The following is a 19,071-nucleotide window of genomic DNA, read 5'->3' on the forward strand; positions in this document are numbered from 1 at the left end:
AGTGAAACTTGGTCTTGAGATGATAAAGAAGACATCCCCATATATTTTGCTGTTACTTCTTCTAATGATTAATTAGCTTCAGCTAAAAATCTCTAAAACTGCTGAACATGAATTTGTCTTTAACTTTCACTTTAACTTTCACTTACGGGTTCTAGTTCTTCCTCCTTCCCCCAACTCACAAAATCTTGTATTGTAAATTTGTATTGTAAACAAGTCACATCTTTGTTTTGAGCCCTGTTTTGATAACCTAGCCTTTTTCCTCTAAAGGACTTTTATTCTGCAAGCCCACAAATCATGATGGTGGCTCTCTTCTGTGCAATTGAGTATTTTCTTTCACTGTATGTGCTCCACAGCAGCAGTTAACTCTGCATTGAAAATTTTCTCAGAATGGAGGTGCTAAATTACTAATGCACATGTAGACACTTAGAAAATGTACTGTATGAATCTCAAATAGCATCTAATTTGACATTATGGCCTACTGAACATGCAGTTAGCCTTGAGTAACAATCACAGTCCATGGTTGTGTTGTGCTAAGAACTCTATGGTCACTTTGGTAGATTCATTTTGTTAAAAAGTCTGTAACCCAGGTAACCCTGAATATAAAATCATTCTGTTGGAAGTTCCTCAAAAATTATAAATACTCTAAACTACAGGCATCTTTTTTAATGAATAACACCCTTTCTGACTGCAAGCTGAATGTTTCTCATCATCAAAGTGGAATTATTTTAGTTGTGCTCATCTAATATAGAAATGTAAGTACAATACAGCCTCTTTTCCCAAATATATCAGTCCACATTTTGGAAACTGTTTCAATGGAGTTCATGCAAGCAATGTGTGTGCTGAAACTGGTTACAGCAATAACTCAGTTAATCAGTCTTAGTAAGTCATTTATTTTAAAAACATGATTGAAATTGGCAGACGTTTTGTGAACAGCAGAACAAGACAGACATTCTAGGATAAATGATTCAAAGCTGTAGTTTACTTCCTTGCACTGTTCTGCAGAATCTTCTGCTGTGTTTCAGATCAGATGCTGTGAGTAGGGTCACTGACTTTACTCCTGTGCCTAAATGCTATTTGAACCCTGCAAGGTGCATGGATGTCTACAAGACACAGGCATCTCTTGGAACTGATTTGGGAACAGCCCAGACCTACTAAAATGGATGGCAACATGTTCTAAGTTTGTAAGGGGAAAAAAAGGAAGAAGAAAAGCCACCTAATTAATTAAGAATAAAATATCTCACTAATGCAGCATGATTTTTTTTGGTCCAATTTAGTAATTACAAGAATCATCACACCCCAAACTGACTCTTGTGAACATCAGACTTCTCATTGTATGGAACAGTTTGACATTAAAATACATTCATTGACTAGATGCAAAGCTGAGACACCGTACACTACCCCCATGTATCTTTGTTTAGTGGCTCTGCACAACAGATGGAATTTTATGTCATGCAGCATTAGGCTACTGTTAAATTTTAATTTCAATTAATGGTCTTTACACTCTTTCTTTATGCACACCAGGGATATTTTAGGCATCCATTTCCCTTCTAATTAGCTTTTATCGCTGAATTCATTCTGAATCTCTGGAAGTCATTAGATTCTCAAACATTCACAGCTGAATTTACTTACTCTCTAATAAAATAAATTAGTCCCTTACAAAAAATGGCTAAATTTTGTCTACCTCTATAGATATAGGTGAGTACTGAATGGTTGGTGATTCTATACATCCCTTTGTTAGTCTTCTTCTCTCTCCTTTATTTAATATTGACTTTTATCCCTGTTATGAACATAATTGTTTCTGAAGCTGATGTTTTCCCTACTTGACTTGAAATGAAAACCATTTCAAAAGCTCCTAGATTATGGCATAGTATCAGTTACATGCTAGTCGCTACTAAAAAGCTGTTATATGCTGGACTTTCCTTGGAATATTGTGTTCACTGTAAAATGAACATAGGGATAGGTAATTCCCAAACATACTGCTTGTGAAACTCAGATTATGTGGGCTGATAAATCATATTAAGTATAAAAACACTTAATTAGTCTGTGTGAAAAAGAGAAACGACAAGGTACTGCAAGGAAGAAAGAAGTCAAAAACTATTTTTATACTGCTGATTTACTAGCAGAAAGCCTCAAACCCCAGTATTCTTATTCTGACAGCTAATTTCTCTTTTGGAAACCAAAATTTCAGCCGTACAATATGTAAACAAGGAGGCTTTCATACTTTCGGGGAAGGAAAAATGTGATGTTCTGCACACTAGAGTGATTGCTTTCATGCTTTTTAACATTTGGATAGCTGCTTATAAAAACCCTGGTAGCTTAGTAGCACAAAAGCATTAAGCTCTAATTTATAGACATATAACTATGAAAACTCTAGAATATATCCTCAGGGAAGAAGCAATGAAAGGTTTTTCCTTTTTGTATGGATTATGGAAGAATATTTGTGACACTGTGGTTAAGAGTCTGCAAGAACTTTTGAGGTAACCTCCCATTTTAAGAAATACAAATTGTTTGTGGATATTATATAGATGCAACATGTTATAAATAATTGGTAAAATATTAAAATATTTCTAAGATTCAAAACTGAGTATAGCACATATTCAGTTTCCTTTATTTATATTTAATACTGTCAGCTTGGTAACAAGCTCATGAATGGTTTTGCTTTTAAAAACTGCTTATGAATATGCTATAGACATATCTATTTATGTATCTAAATATATATAGAAAAGGCATCTTTTTATTGAAGACACCATGTGTTATGTATTATATACACATTATATACATACTATTACCATTGTATACAYGGACATAGCATTAAATGTAGTGATAGCAGTGTTGTTCTTATACAATTTCTACAGCCAAGTGCTCCTCATGTAATTACTCATTTCTTAGGTTTCTTCACTATTATTTCCAGGCAGTCCTTTGTCATAAGATTAAAACAAGGTAAGTAAATGTATTTATAGAAAATGTTTAAATATGCATGGTCATGAAGCATGGCACAACCTCATTTTATGTTATTTAGCCTCATGAAATGTGAAATAAAATGATATTTTACTCTGATTCAACTTATTTAAAAAGGAAATGCTGACTAAAACAAAAGAATCATGCAAAACAGATGATTAAAATAAAAGGATCATCTGAAGTATGGATGCTAATTGAAGCTTTCATTTTTTTCCTCAAAAACTATTATGTGTTTTCATCTAGAGTTTTCGTTTTTGTATTTTATTTTTTTTGCATGAATATGTTTAAACAATGTATAATACAGATTGATTTACAAATTTGTTAGACTGGAATTTTAAATAGTCTTAAGAATTCAAGCTGGTCAAATATGAAATAATAAAAATAAGCCACCTGCTCCAATTAACATATCTAATTTCTTCTCTATGTACCTACCCCCTTTTCCCAAAAGCCCATTTCAAATACAAAAATTAAAAGTCCAGCATATTTCCTTGGTTTTAATATTTCAGTACTCCCTTCCTATTTACTTTCTCCAGATCTTAGATTTTCATTCAGGCAAAATTTCCAAGAAATTAAAGCAAGTCAAAGATTTTTAAGATTTATTAATTAATAAAGTAGTTTTTTTCTTTTTAAGCTGATATATTTCCTACATTTTTGTTTTAAAGTATTGAGTCAACTGTTCCCTGAAATTCACAGCCACTTGGTTTTGAAGTAACACATGTGACAGCCTTTCTCCTTGAAATGCTCAAACATGTTTCTTCTACTTGTCCTATATATAGTCACTTTGCCACAGAAACTGCTCAGCTGCCGTTGGGTACTGTTGGTACTCTTTCAAGCTTTTTCCTTTCTGCAGCTTTTGTTTGGGATTGTTTTATTGTGTCAATGACTAACAGGCCTCCTTGGATTGTCATCTTTTATTGCCTATTCCTGCCAGCTGCAAAAATACTGGCTTCCTTTTTTAATCATGAAATGAATAGTTGCAGGAATGGGGAATGCTACAGTTTCCTCCACATAACATTCTCCAATCAGAAAATTGTAATTTCTCAGATGCATTAGCACAATATACTAGGAAACAGCTGCATAATTTAACTTAATTGTTAAGCAATACCTCATTATAGCTAGACAGTAAATTCAGCAGTTCACATTTTTTTGTCTCTCAGCTTTTCAGTGCTTGAATCATGTTCTTTTTCATCTGTCTCCTCCCCAAGGTRCTGAAAAAGCCATATTTATAATAAAATGAATTTAACCTTCTTTAAGAACAAACCTAAATTCATCATAGATGCCCAAGATTCAAATCTATAGGAAAAGACCCTGGAAAGTTTGGTAGCAGATATTCACCCGTTTTCTAAACAAGATCAAAAAGAGAAACCCAAACATCAAGATCAAGTAAACATTCACATCTGAAATAGGTTTTAATTTTTAGAGGTCTGTGACAGCAATAAATATTACTCAGCAGAATAGAGGTGGAGAGCAGCAAGAGAAGTACATTTCAATGCAAATGTGTGGTTAGCAGCTAATGTATGACTTTAAGACACTATGAAAGAAGAAACTATTCGCATTAACCACATCTTCATCCAAATGAAAATTTAATTGTTTATAGAAACTGGACTTGGAGAGGTTCACAGATTAGCACCATCTAGACATTCGGTAAATCTAGTTCTTTAATTTCTTTTGCCTTCCTCTGTCATGCCTTAATAAAGGTTTTGTCCCAAATCACTTTATTCAGTTTGAGGTTTTCTTCACTTTCAAGACTTTATTTTTTAAATTTGCTACTTTCTGAATCAATTCTAATTTATTTTTTTGAGTTCAGCAACCTGACTCTGTCAGCTTTTGCATAGTGTATTCACATGCATGTTTATGCGCTGATTCCTAACTCCTGTGCAAGTTATTAATTTACTAGCTTCTGTGGTTTGAGGGAGAAAAAATTTCACTCGTTTAATTTCTATATTAGATATATTTCATGTTTCAAATAGCTATTCCAAACATGCATCACTTTTAGTGCCTTTGTCTAACAACACGTTTATGTATCTCTAAAATATTTATTTTGTATCATAAAATAAAAATACAATAAATCTACTGAAGTGAGTTGCTAGTAACTCACAAGTGGTTATCAGGCTTAGATTTTATGTAAATGTTACAAGAACTGAAACAAGGAAAACTAGGTCTATACACATATACACTGCATTTTATTAAACAGACTGATCAATCTAAAAATAAAATACAGTGTTACCAATATCATCTTTGTTGTGATCAGCATTTTCTATCATAAGAACATAGACTTCAAGCTACAGCATTAATGAACATGCTTGATCTGTATAGTTCACTCAAACACAAAAATTTCATTATAGTTACCTGAAATAAGAAATTATTATTAATCATTATGTCCTGAGGCACATGCGGTCATAAATACTGAATCTGAAAGAAAGAAACTGGTTATTCAGAAGAAGAAGGGGGGAAAAGCTTTCATACGGACTAAAAGTAACTGTTCTGACAACAGGATTAATGCAGAATGAGGAAGTGACTCTTGTAAAAGTTGCATCACTCATCTTCTTATAGATATATTTCCCAGGGAATTCATAACTTAAATGAATGTAAGAGAAAATTATCAGAAATTGTTTATGTTATTGGATGTAAATACAATGTTTGGTAACTACACAGACACTCCTCATTCATTTTATTACTCAAACACCGAAACAACATATCTGACCTAAAAATACATGAATTTACAAACTAATGATAACTGATACTTAAATTAAATATCATAACTGGTATTTACAGCTGCTAGCATACTGACTGGAATGGGAGGTCTTGCAGAGTAGTTACTAATGGAATTAATGACTAACAGAATGAATGCAATTTTTATGTTCATTAGTGGACACACAGAAAAGAATAAGGAAAGAAAAAGCTATCTTTCAAATGATTCACAGAAGGACAAATCCCACATTGTAACACGTTGGGCACTGAAACAAAAATATCCTGTAGAAGTCAGGTTATTTTTGCATTGTGGATGTCACTGCAGTTATCTCCAGCCCTATATTCCAGCTACTGCTACTTTGTGAACCTGCACCGTTTCTCTTCGTCAGGTTTGTCAGCAAACAAGATCACAGTGTATTCTGTACCTACCGAATCTTGTGCAAGTGTCACGGTCCATCTGGCCTCCAAGCAAACTGCACTAGTTCTGCTATAGTTAGAACTCACCATGGGAAATAAGGAACTGGAAGCACACTGAAATTTAGATACTCTCTGCTTGACTTAATGGCTTTAATTTGAAACCCAGACTGTTGAGGTTTTAAGGCTATCTTGTGGAATTTTGTCCAGCACAAGCCCTGCAATGACTGTACGGGTCTCAGTCAGCCACTTTTGTCCCTGAACATCTTCTGAAAGCTCTCTGGAACTCTTCTCTTCCAACATGCCTTAAAATGTCCCAGATCAACCAAACACCAGATTTATTAATGGGTGGACTGCTCTGGTGCTTATTATAACGACCAGTGTCATTGTCTTCCTGTACTTTCTGATCTTTCTGTTGTCACTTGACTCTCTCTCTTTGGACCAGAGATTTTCTTCTGTTCTAAATGTGGATCAAGACTGGCATGCTATCACAAGTAACAATGACGTGACTTGCACTGTTTTTAATAGTTGTTCATTTCCCTTCTATATTCTTAACCTAGGGTTTGTATAATACCCGCAAGAAGGAAAAGATTTTAAAAAATGGGGATATTCACACTCTAGCCTCCCAGAAAAGATCATCCTCTCCAAATGGTGAAAATAAGGGAGATGATAGTATCTGAGTTTATAAGTCTACTTTAAGTCACTCAATAACATACAGAACTCATTTTGAGTAAGGTCAGAACAGTAAATATTAAGAACAAGTGCTTACATTCCCCTCTGTATATTAGGGCTATTATGAAGATGAATTTAAAAGATGGCAGAAAAACTTCAATGACCTTTTTTCTTGTCAGTTCTAAGTACTATGTAGTATGTGCATTCAGTAATTAAAGTGTTCCTATAAACATAGCCAAACATGAAAAAAAAACTTTAAAAGTGAGACCTTTGTAAAGACCTTTGCTTTGGGTTTTTTGTTCCTTTGTTTTTCCCTTTGTTCCATTTTTTGTTCAAGAAGATCAGGATAAAATCACTTTGGTGTAAGAAAAAACAACACTAGGAATCTGAAAGTGTTTAAAGTCAGAATATGTAATTTTTGATAATAATCAATCATTCCTGTAGCTTCTGCTCTATGTAATTCACCGCCCACTGAAATTCAGCTAGTTTCTAATAAATGTGTCATTACAAAAAAGGTTATAAAAAAGCAAATCTTAGTTTATTTTGCCACTAATTATCTCGCCATCATAATCAAATATATCTTTTTTTCCTGATTACTGAATATTTTAATACAGCCTGAATTCAATAGATGAAGAACTTTGCACCACTGTAAACTGGCTTTTCTGCTAAGCAGTATCTGCATCATCTGATTCTGATTTCATGAATATCTGTGTATTAAAGGCAGGGTTTCAGATATAAAACTGATGTCATTTGGGAATCAGGGCAGTTCTGTGAAGTTTCTTTAACTTAATTGCTGGTTTTCAGTATTTTGGACTGCTACATGAATCTTTTTTTTCTCCATGAAAAAATAAAAGGGAGCTGATCTCTACACCTGGACTTTGAAACGAGGATCTGACATTTCAGGATCTGACACACAGTGGCGAAAAATATGTAAGCATATATTCAAATACAATTATACAATAAAATTTGTCTCTAGGGATCACTAAGGGGAATGGCTAATTGCTTTCCAAACCTGGTCATCTAATTAGAGTAAGCAGAACTATACTCATTACGCTTGTTTCTTAGCAGAGCTGGTTACTTTTTCTTGATAATTATAGAAGAATAGGAGAAAAACAGATTTGACAGTGGTTGGGTTAAGGGAAGAAAAATAGTACACTTTTGTATCAGGCAAAGAAGAGGAAAAGACCATTGCAAACACATGTTGAGATTTAATTTTGAAATGTATGATTTATACAAGCATTATCTATTTGCTCTCTCAGAAATACACTGTTTTATTCAGAAAAGGTATCAAAATAAGAGGAAACCTGCAAGAAGCAAACACCTTCTATGAAGTATTGTCGAGGTACAACAAAACAATGATACTGCAACCAGTTTGGAACATGCTGCCCTAGGATACTGCAGGCCTGAGCAGGATTCAGAAAGATCAGATGTTTATAGAGATTTCATAAATGTCCAGAGCTATATAATAAAAGTTTTCAATGTAAGATTAGCCTTTGTGTTACAGACACTACCTGACACTCACTGATGAGAATTAAGAAGTAAAACCCTCCCTGGGGTAGATTATCCTGTAAGAAGTAGTTTCTTACACTCTACTTCCAAACCTGTTGAAATAGGCTCCTTGGCTGTACAGACTGCCTTCTGGTGCGGAGTGGGAATTTACATACTTTTAGTGTATTTGATGTATAGTGAGTGATCTGGTCATGTAATGGATAATTTTTGTTTGCCTGTTCCAAAATGAAATATATTTTTGACCAAATCAGACCACCATTGCTATTATTTCTCAGTATGATTCAGCTGGTCTAAACATGACATAACAAATGGGATTCTAAGTTCACTGCTCCTAGTTCAAATTCAAGAGTAACTCAGGTGAAGAAATTACACCTGTTTAAGTGAGAGATGAATCAGGCCTGTTATTGAAAAGATGACAGAGAAGGACAATAACTTAGCAAACTGGAGAATGCTAAAGAGTGACCACTATTGTTTTTAAATCAGTTCCCCCAAACAAGTGTTTGTCAGTCACTTATTTAAAAATATTTACAAATGGTTCTAATAAAATCTGTTGGCCTCCTTTCAACAGAAAAAATGCAATCCTTCTGTGGCCAGTATACTATCTATGAAAGCAACATCTAAAAACAATAACAAATCTGACACTCAAAAGCTAAAAACAATTATTCAAACACTTGTAACTGATGCCTAACATACTAAGGTAAGCCATTGCTCCATTAGCATGTTTTGTAGTTCCCTGACACCCAATCATACTTATCAACAAGGAACTGAGTCTTCATTCTGCATGAATTAACCTTCATCTTTATCTCTCTGAGTTTTTGAATGGCAAACACTATAACAATGATCGAGATTAAAATGTTAGCCTGAAGTCAGATACCTGTTACAATGGATGAATCTTTAATTCACTTTTAAATTGCTTAAATAATGTTACATTCAAAATTTTCTGCATGGATGAACATTAATTCATCCAGTAAAGAAATGTTGTCATGTTTAATTCAGTAGTTTTTAAAATTTAGTTATTAAAAGATCCTAATTTAACATTTCCTTTTTTTATGACTTCCTTATTAAGAAGATGCATCAACAGGTCATGATAAAGATATTAAATAAAGCTGTAAAAATTCTGCCAGAACTGAGTATTTGCTTCTATTACAATAGCTTTTAACACAGGCAACTATGACAAAAAAAGAGTGACATAATTCAATAGCAGGTCAACACGATCATAATCTCTGTTTCTCCAGCAGTTCACTGATCGGTAGGTTACCACTAATATATGAAGCTCTATAAGGATAGTGGGTTTTACTCTGTAACTTATCACTAATTTGACATTTACACAAACAGATGCTGTTGCTTGTAAGATAAAAGATTGACCCTTGATGAGAAAAGTGCTAATCACAAGTGTTATAAATAAAAACACAAGGTCTCAAGTGTGATTAATGTTTCTTAAAAAATAGATTTTTAGATTTTGGAAGCACATACAATTTTAAAAGTCCGTAAACTGCTTTAAAAATATGCTGTTTTTAATAGCTGTCAAATGAATAGTTCCCTCAAATAACATGAATCAGCATCCACTTGCTTTACTGTGATACCCATTAAGAAAAAAATAAGAATGCCCACATTATGTGTAGAAACCTGTCACTATTGGCATAGGAGTTTGGTATTTCAGTTATAAATCCTCATACGAATTCTTTAACGTTAAACATTGATGTTCAGTAAGATATTGTACAATTAGTAGAAATAGATCCTTCCTGCCAAATCATGGGACTAAACATTTTTATTTCATCTTCAATTAATTTCATAAATCTCCATATTCATTATAATAAGTAGCACTCTTTAGGTCTCCACCTCCCTTCTGCATCCTTAGAAGTCTTGAAGGGGGGTCTAATAGCAATCTAAATGGAGGTCTTCTCATAGTAACAGGCTATCCCAAATGTTTTGGGTAATAGGAAAACATTTTTGAGAAAGTTCAAAAACGTTCTTTCTCATCTTCAAATAAAAATATGTGATTTTAATCACTGAAATATCTGTGCTGCTCTGCTAGTCTGGATAATCGAGCTTTAGGAATTTTCTACCAAAATCAGTTTTTCAGGATGTGAAATTGCAAAGAGTATTTGACAGTAAAGCTGTCTCAGGTCCAGGTCCCAGATTCAGATTTGTCCCAGTCTTATTTTTGGCCCAAAGGAGTCGGACATTCATCCACCAATACTAGAAATTTGTCTTTTGAATAGAATGCTGAAGGTCATCGAAAGCACTGGGTCATTTTCTGATCATTTCCTTTCTGGAAACAGCTCTTTCAGTGCCATTTGTTAGAGCATTCTTCCTTCTTATTTTGGTGTCACCTGACATTTAGCATCCATTGTTTTTACTTCATTTTCATACTTCATTAAAGAAGTTTGAGTGCGACACAAGAAGCAATCTATGAGGAGACAAAAATGTATTGGGACCTTAAACTATGGCAGGCTGCTAGAAGTCTGCTGAATTGTGCTGATGATTGTGGGGTAAAACACTTTGGCTATCCAGGTTCTAGGCAGCTTTCGCGATAGATATACACAGCTAAGCAACACTAACAATTAAAAAGTCCAAGCCATATAGCTTTCTATAACTAATCATCCATGTCCCAGCTGTATGTAGAACTCCGGGGTATGACTGGGGAACTCCGCGGTAGTTAATGCACAAATGTGTAAGTCCTTATCTCACAGCCTAGGGTTATGAAGAGATCTGAAAAAAGATGGAGACATATTGGGTGGGAAGGCAAGATAAAGATAAAGCAAATATGACCCTGCACATTACGACGTGGCTTTAGGGTGCTGTTCATATATCAGAAACGCACAAAGAAATCCCAAATCAGCCGCCTGAGGCAATAGCACTCCCCAATGAGCTGTACKGTGTAGAAAATGTTATGAGCCCAATACTCTTTCATGGATGTGAAAGAAAAAAACAGAAAAAAAAAGCCTTAAGCTTAGGATATCTCCAATAAAAATCTCTTTTGAAAACCTATTGGTTTATAGGGCAAAAATTTAGGACAGAATTTGAAACTGCTGAGGGATTTTTTGTTTGTTTGTTTGTTTAAGCCAGGGACAGTTCACATTGTTCAGCTTCTGGCAAAAGAAGTAATTAAGACTAAAAACTGTCCAAAGATTATTTTTGCTTAAGCTTACTTTTTTATCCTACCGTCAGCAACATATAAGTTTCAGCTATTGTTAACTTGTCATCTGCTACGAAAAATTACATTAAACTTCAAGTATGAGTTTAGGTGATGCTAAAAGCTTACAAAATATACTACTTTTTCATAAAAGTATGCTATGGTATGTTATGACCTTGATTTCTCACTGTGGTAGAGCTGAGAGTCGATGCAATACATAGAGGTGTCTAGAATCCTAAATTGTGAGTACAATATTTTTCCACTCTTAAGTTGTCCTACATGCTGTCAGGAATTGGGAATGTTTGTTTCAGTGCATGTGTGTCCAAATTTAATCTTGTAACCTCAAAAACATCATCATTTATTTTCATCCTAATGTGGTCAGCGAGCTTGAAATGTATCTAGGTGACATTTAACTATGCCACAGGTTCATATTCATATAGAAATATCTGCATATCTAGTTCCATGTGAATGTATACTTTTGTTTTTCTTATCTCAATTTCCTTTCCATGTGTGCTAAAAAGCTGCCTCTTGGTCTACAAATACTTCCTCACTGTTCAGTCATTCAGCCCAGCACACTTGTGCAAGCCCAGGATTTGGAAGAATTTTACATGGACATAGCAAGACCCAGGTATGAAATACACAGTTGCTTCAGACTTGGCATTCTACAACACAAAATTCTAACCCTTCTAAATCTGAACTAAAAGACTGAAAACAGACTGTTTAAGATTGAAAGTAGAGAAAGGTAATGTCTTAGGAACAGCACCAGCTGTGGAAGCCAAGGAACAAGCACGCATGACCTCGGTACATATTATTAATGATGTAGCACTAATTGCCTCACAAACCTCCATATACACATGGAAGCATCAACGCATTCCTTGCAATACCAAAAAAAAAAAAAAAAAGCTGCTCTATGTCTAATTCCTATTTCTAGAAACTTGTTTTTCTTGTTTTCATGCTTCAGGTTTGGAACAATATCCATGAAGGTGCGCCTTTTCATGTGGAAGTTTGAAACACCTGTTTTCCCTTCTAGATCTGCAGGTTAGAGACCCCATCACACTGTATCAGGTTATCTCAAATCTTTGCTCTACGAACATAATATCTTATCAACAGATTCCAAAAATAGTTAAATTTTGTAAGAATTAAAACCTGGCATAAAACCTCTGCAAACATGCCAACAAATAAGTATACTTAAGGGCCCACATTCCCGCAGATACGTAGGGCAGGAAATGTCTCTCACCCATGGGTGCCCTTTCTCACRTTCACAGTGTAACATGACTTACATGCACGCAGTCCAGGACTCCTGCACATACGGCTGGGCAGATATATTCCCATAGCTGTAACAGTTATCCARATGTTTGACTACTTCATAATAATATTACATGGGGATTTTTTATGGACTAATATGTGGTAAGAAAGGGAAATTATTCTTATTAAAACAGAGTAAGTGGAAACATAAATTAATTCTTACTGTTTGCAATAAAATGTAGGATTTGACTGTGAATGCACTCACAGGGCTGTGTTTCAACGCAGTGTATGTGAAACTAATTCCACACAGTGAGGGAAATTATGCCATGATACAATGGAGTACAAATGCAAAGATCTCCATAGTACAAGCAGAACTGGAATCTATCCAGCAAAAGCAGCCTTTTTGCTGCAAGCATAGTGTAAGGTAAGCACCCTTTCGAGACCCATGCAGGCTTTCACTGTGCCACGTACATGCAATACGCTTGCCAACGTCCATGTGTGATGGTGCGCTCCTTTCCCCCCCACTGATGTGCTCTCTCCCCCTCAACCTGACCTCCCTGYAAACAGCACGTATGCAGGGACTAATTGAGCATGCGCCTACTAAGGCCCATCTAGCATGCAAATATGAGTCAATCTTCTCCCCCCCCATAAACAGGGGCAGCCCAGAGCCCATGGAGCTCTCCTGCATGGCAGCAGGCTGCACTGCAGAACCTCCTCTTGAGCAGGGACGCCCCTCAAAGTCACTCCTCGAGGCTGAGAGATTCCTTACCCGTGACAGAGCCTCGGTAAGTGATTAACAACATGCTGAACTTTTGCGAACTTCATGAAACTTTGCTGAGTTATATCTCTGATTAATTGTGCACATAATCCCTTAGATATAAACCATTGACCAASTCTGAGACTAGGATAGGATCCAGCCACATCTAGGCTTCTCTCCAAAGGAGTTTAGAAAGCGAAGGGGTCCTTTCTGAACCTCGTGACTCAATGGGAGGGTCTCCGTTGCACATGCATCTGGCCCTGTCCTTCATGCAGTAAATAACTGAGCGAACCTTGCCAATCGAACCTCGTTAAATCATTCTTATTTACGACTGAACTTTGTTAAGTTGCTCTTACCGCAATAAACACAGTGCTGCTTCCCTCTTATGGGTGAAGTGCATCACTCCTTTGCGACACCATGTTAACTCAGACTTTTTTGCTCCACTATGTATTGTGGGCTGTAGGTATGTTCATAGTTACAAACACACAGGTATTCCCAGGGCTGCAGTGCTCAGTTTTCATTGATCAGAGTGAAAGATCTGCTATCATTTAGCAGCAACACTGTTAAAGAGCAATGATTCTTAGATTCTCTAAGGAGAACTGCCTTTCTGAATGGGCACCCTGAGCTCAGGAAGTGAATTAAATGAATTAAATTAATTTTAATCAATTATTTTGAAATATTCCACCTGACAAAGACAGCAATCCTAAATTTTCACTTTCTTAATTTTAAAGCCAAGCTAAGGACATTTAGAATCTTACAAAAATGAAATGTCTCTGTGTTTCTTAATATCTAACTATATTTTCTCTCACCTTTCAGTAAATGCAAGTGGTTAGCATAAGAAAATTCACCATATTGTTTTCTTTTGCTAATGTAATACCTGGTATCTAAGCTGACAGAACATGTTCCAGGAAAAGGGGGCCCTCCTTGATATAGTTGCTGTTATTGATATGGCTTGATGTATTATTTCATGTTATGCAGCACACTAAAATGGTATGACATAAAGATGGAAGCAGCATCTGCACCATCCCAGATGTGTGGCAGTGAGAAAACCTGCCTCATTTGTATCTGTGCATCCTCAGGTGATTGAAATTAGGCTGGAGTAAATGAGCTAGCACTGCTATAGTTTGTATTAAAGCTAGTCTCTCAGGACTACTGATAGCCTGCACAAGGGATTCCAGCCAAGATGCTCTGGGGGTATGTAGGGGACATACTCCAAACAAAAGGGTTTCCTCCATCTGTTTGTTTTTTTTTTTTTTTTTTGAAATTTTGAAAGCCTTTTGGGGAAGATCTATTCACTGCTCTGTATTCATTACAGAGGAAAACCTGCTTCAAGAAAAATAAGAAACAAACAGCAATACAAGTTTCTTCCCTCTTTCCCACCCTCTTTAAATTAAAAATTTTGATAATATATGAAGTTTAGGGAAAATCTGATAATTTGCATCCCAAGACAGTCATGTCAAAAATACTCTGGGTATAAAACGCAAAAGGATATGTCCTAAACTTGGTTATTTTTAAAATTATGCATGCCTAGTTTAGCAAAATACTTCTACATAATGCAAATAAAACCTTTGTAAGAAAAGTACTGATTTTTTTAGTTAACAGCTGGGACCCACTGATTTTGTGCCTAGACAAGGAAAATTAAAAATTGTTTTATTACTAACTTGCAGTAGTATAGTAATTTATTGGAGAAGAAGAACAGCGCAGGTGCAGTATGAAATTGTGGTTTGTAAAGAGTATCCAGAGGATCCTCAGGAAACAATACTTAAATTAAATATACTAATGCACTAAAAAAGAAAAAATGTTTACTGACCTGAAATGTTGAGGAAAATTAACTAGCAGCAGCAAAATCATATTGTTGTACCTTTTACATAATTAATCTAGCTTTGCTGAAGTTTTGTAACTTATAAATAAGAGAAAGGGATGTTTGACATACTTAGCCTGTTTTTCTAAATGATTTGTTTATATAATGTGCAGGTCCACCCTAGGAACCTGCATAATCTAAGCACATACAAAAGTATACCTGGCTGCAACCTGTATATTACTTGCACACAAAAGTTGTGATACCCTGGGACAAAGGGTGAGAGTTCTAAGAAAGAAAGCAAGAAGAAGTAAATGACTGATATTATTTAAGATCATAATAATAATTTATTTCTTAGCTAGTTTTCAAGTGAGAGAAAGTAGTCTTGAAAATACTCTTGTGCCAAGAGCCTATACTTGAGAGGGCAAAAATGGTGGGAGAAAGAAAGAGATCAAAGACAAAAAATCCTAATTTACTCCGACTACTCTGGACTCTGTATGAGGAAGCACATTAGACTGAAGATCATCTTCAAGCAAGGTGTTGTAAATAGTACATTTTCTTACAACGTGTTACTAACATCATGAACAAATGCGTTCCTTATGGTTTTATGAAGTGTTTATTTTAAACATTCTAGTTTACTCAATATTTCTTCTGTTTACAGTTTCTTTTTCAAACTTTAATAGCAGCCAGAGCAATAATATCTAAATGTTAATCTAATGCTAAATACCAAATTGTCTGTGTAAATATTGTACATTGACACTAGAGATATAAAAATGTATCCTCTCAGGCTATCATCTCTCAAAGGTTGGAACTGGAGAGTATATATGAATCACGGCCTCAGATTCTTGTTCCAACACAAGACCATTCCACTCCAGTGCAAATTCGATGCACACCAAAGGTTCAGAGTGTGTCATACATTTGAATACTGAATGTATATGATATGAAGGCATCTGAGGGAGAGGTCTCTGACAGCAGCTATGATTTGTTTTTGGCAGGTAGGTATCTCTCTATTCTTTGAAGAATAGAAATATATCACTATTTAGGAAGGAAACATTGTTTAAGTGGAAAAAAAAATCTTTCTGCATTTTTGTATATACTAAAACTGTCACTTCTGAAATGAATTTTCTTCCAGAATATGGGTAATGACTTGTCACCTCTTCAGTTTGATCTTCTACCCTTTCACCATCGGGGATGGCTGGCAATGGGAATGCAGCACTCTCAGCAGCACAGCCATTCATGGAAAGCCCTCAAGAATGGAAGGGAGGTACAAAAACTCTGAGGAAATTATTCTGACAAACCTGTGTTTCAAACTCATTCATTTCAGAATCCCCTATCTCCTTGTTTAAAAAGTTTCCTTCTGCAGTATCGCCTCTTTGCCTGCATCTCTGGTACTTTACTGAGCATGCTAATAGTCTCTATGCACACCATTTAGGGTGGTTTGTCTAATTTTGCTGTCGAGGTGAAACTTGCTCCTTGGAGACATTTAATATGTTTCAGATTCATCTGCATTTGTTATGTAGGGAGCCAACTCTTTACATAGCCTGTTGCAAAATGGATTTGTTCTCAAGATTTCTCTCCCCCCCCCAAACTTTCACTTGTCATACTATATAAAAAATGATTTTACTATTTCAGTGATCTTTTAACATAATGAAATAGATCCTTCTTAATTCTCTGTTTGTCCTAGTGCCAGCAGGGTTTGTGTCAGTAAGTTTCCAGGTTAGTGGTTTTTTTAGGTTTTAGGTTTTCAGGTTGGAGTATTCTTTATAGAAGCTGAACAATACTTGTGTGCCTGGCATAATCACCGTGATCCTGTATAACTAGCAGTTTACCCATATTCATCAATAATCTACTTCATCCATTTTGAGGTATAAGTTTCTTGCAGCAGTATAAAACCATTTCAGTTACTTTTTTTTTTTTTAATTGACCACATTCAAATTCCCAGCCTTGAAAATTCATCGCTGGTCTGGCTTTTGAGTTATCCTTCTCATAAAATTGTAACAGGAGGATAACTAGTGCAAGAGAAACATGGAGCATTTTCCTCTGCTGAACTGCGACCATGGAATCAGGGACAAGATCACTAATCTCATCACTCACCACAAACTGAAAGAGCCCTTCCTTTGACTTTTAATACAGTAACAGAATAATCTAAAATGTCAATGTACAGTCCTCCTTCCTTTCAAGGCTACAAAAGATCAGGACCAACTGGATTACAGAAAGCACCAACCTGGTTTAGGGTAATGCTTTAAGCACACAGTGATAAGCTGGATAAATAGGAAAGTCTTTCCACTGGGCCAGCAACACAAGACATTTGCATAGAAAATAGGCTAGAGTAATGCATTATCTCCCTTGTAACTTAAAATAATGGTCCTGACAACAGAATTAACTTATGTAATGTATTCTTGGAATTCCAGAAATAACTGCTATGGGTAAAAGGCATTTTAGCTACTTTTTTTTTGGAATTCTACTGTACTTCAGGTCAGAAAGAAGCAAAAAGGTGTCATTTTAATTTGCCACGTTTACTGTTAAAATGGATATCATATAAAATTCACAGAAGATAAATGCAGGGTTTCACTTTGATCAAACACCCGAATGTGTTTATTTTGATCTCCTACAAATATTCTGAACTGATCTATTAATCTGTAAAACATTTTTTACCTTTCAGATGCATTATTCCAACAAGATTGATTCATATTCTGTATTTGCTGTTTCTAATAAAATGGAAGGACTGGTGTTAAGAATCGCAATGTGTAATCAATTGCCCAGTGAATCCGTATGTGCAACTTCTGTACAATGAACCTAGTGGGTCATTTTAACTGAAGACCATCTGATTAGATAATTTATAACCAATATTTACAAACTAGACAGCTGAACCTAAACTAGGTTTATTTTTGAGTCAAACTTGTACTTGTGTAAAGTGAAAGTCTTTGAGTTTCTTTTTTTCCTGCAAGAGAGATACTGGTCTTCAAATAGCTGTAATTAAGGATGCAAGCAATATACTGTTTGAGAATGATTTACAGCACATCAGCTTTGTTCTAAACCAAACACAGAAAACAATGATACATGTCAGTGAGAAATGAATTTCTCTAGAACAATTAATTACTATGTTTTGTATGGCAATAACTGTGAAATGATTCATGAAAGGAAAATACTTTTATAAATCATTACATGACACAGTAAAAAGCTGATTAAACTGTAGTAAATCATAAGAAGTGATTGGCATGAAGCAAGGTCCTCTTCAGTCCTTCTCTATACACTTGGATGTAATACAGTGACTTTGGAAGTTTGGAACATAATTTTGGGGCATGTTTGGGTGTTGATGTGATGAAACTATTGAAAATGTTAATTGGGTAAGAAAAGTCTCCCAGTACATGAGCTTTAATTATTTCTGCAGTCTTCATCCTAAGCTCCTTCTCCGTACACACTGCCCCTCTTCTGAAAGGCTTTCCAAGATGAAAAGGATAAAAATAGTAGAAAATATATATGCCATAACAATCTGCAGGATCAGGGCCTTAACTTGTAGAGAAATTAAGAAATGGCATAGACCCAGGTGAAATTTTGCATCAACTTCCTACTTTCTATTATAAAATTATTAGTCAGGAGGAGGAAAAGGCAAGGTAAGTTAATTATTTTAATAGGGGTGGTGTATGCTCCCTACCTTTGAAATACAGGACTGTTTCGCATGATAGACTGAGGAGCCAAACTTCAAGCATTAATTTCTCCTCTTAAAGTTCCTTAAAAGTCAGCTCCACCCTTTACTTTTTGCCACAATGGAGAAAGATTTGTACTGCCTGCTCAACAGCAAGGGCAATTCTAAACAATAATATTTAATGCATCAAGTTTTGCCCTTCTGGGGAAAGTTAAAGTTACTGAGAGTCACTCGCAATATCCACG

This window comes from Apteryx rowi, unplaced genomic scaffold, assembly GCF_003343035.1.
Source record: "Apteryx rowi isolate R43461 unplaced genomic scaffold, aptRow1 scaffold_92, whole genome shotgun sequence".
Classification (NCBI taxonomy): domain Eukaryota; kingdom Metazoa; phylum Chordata; class Aves; order Apterygiformes; family Apterygidae; genus Apteryx; species Apteryx rowi.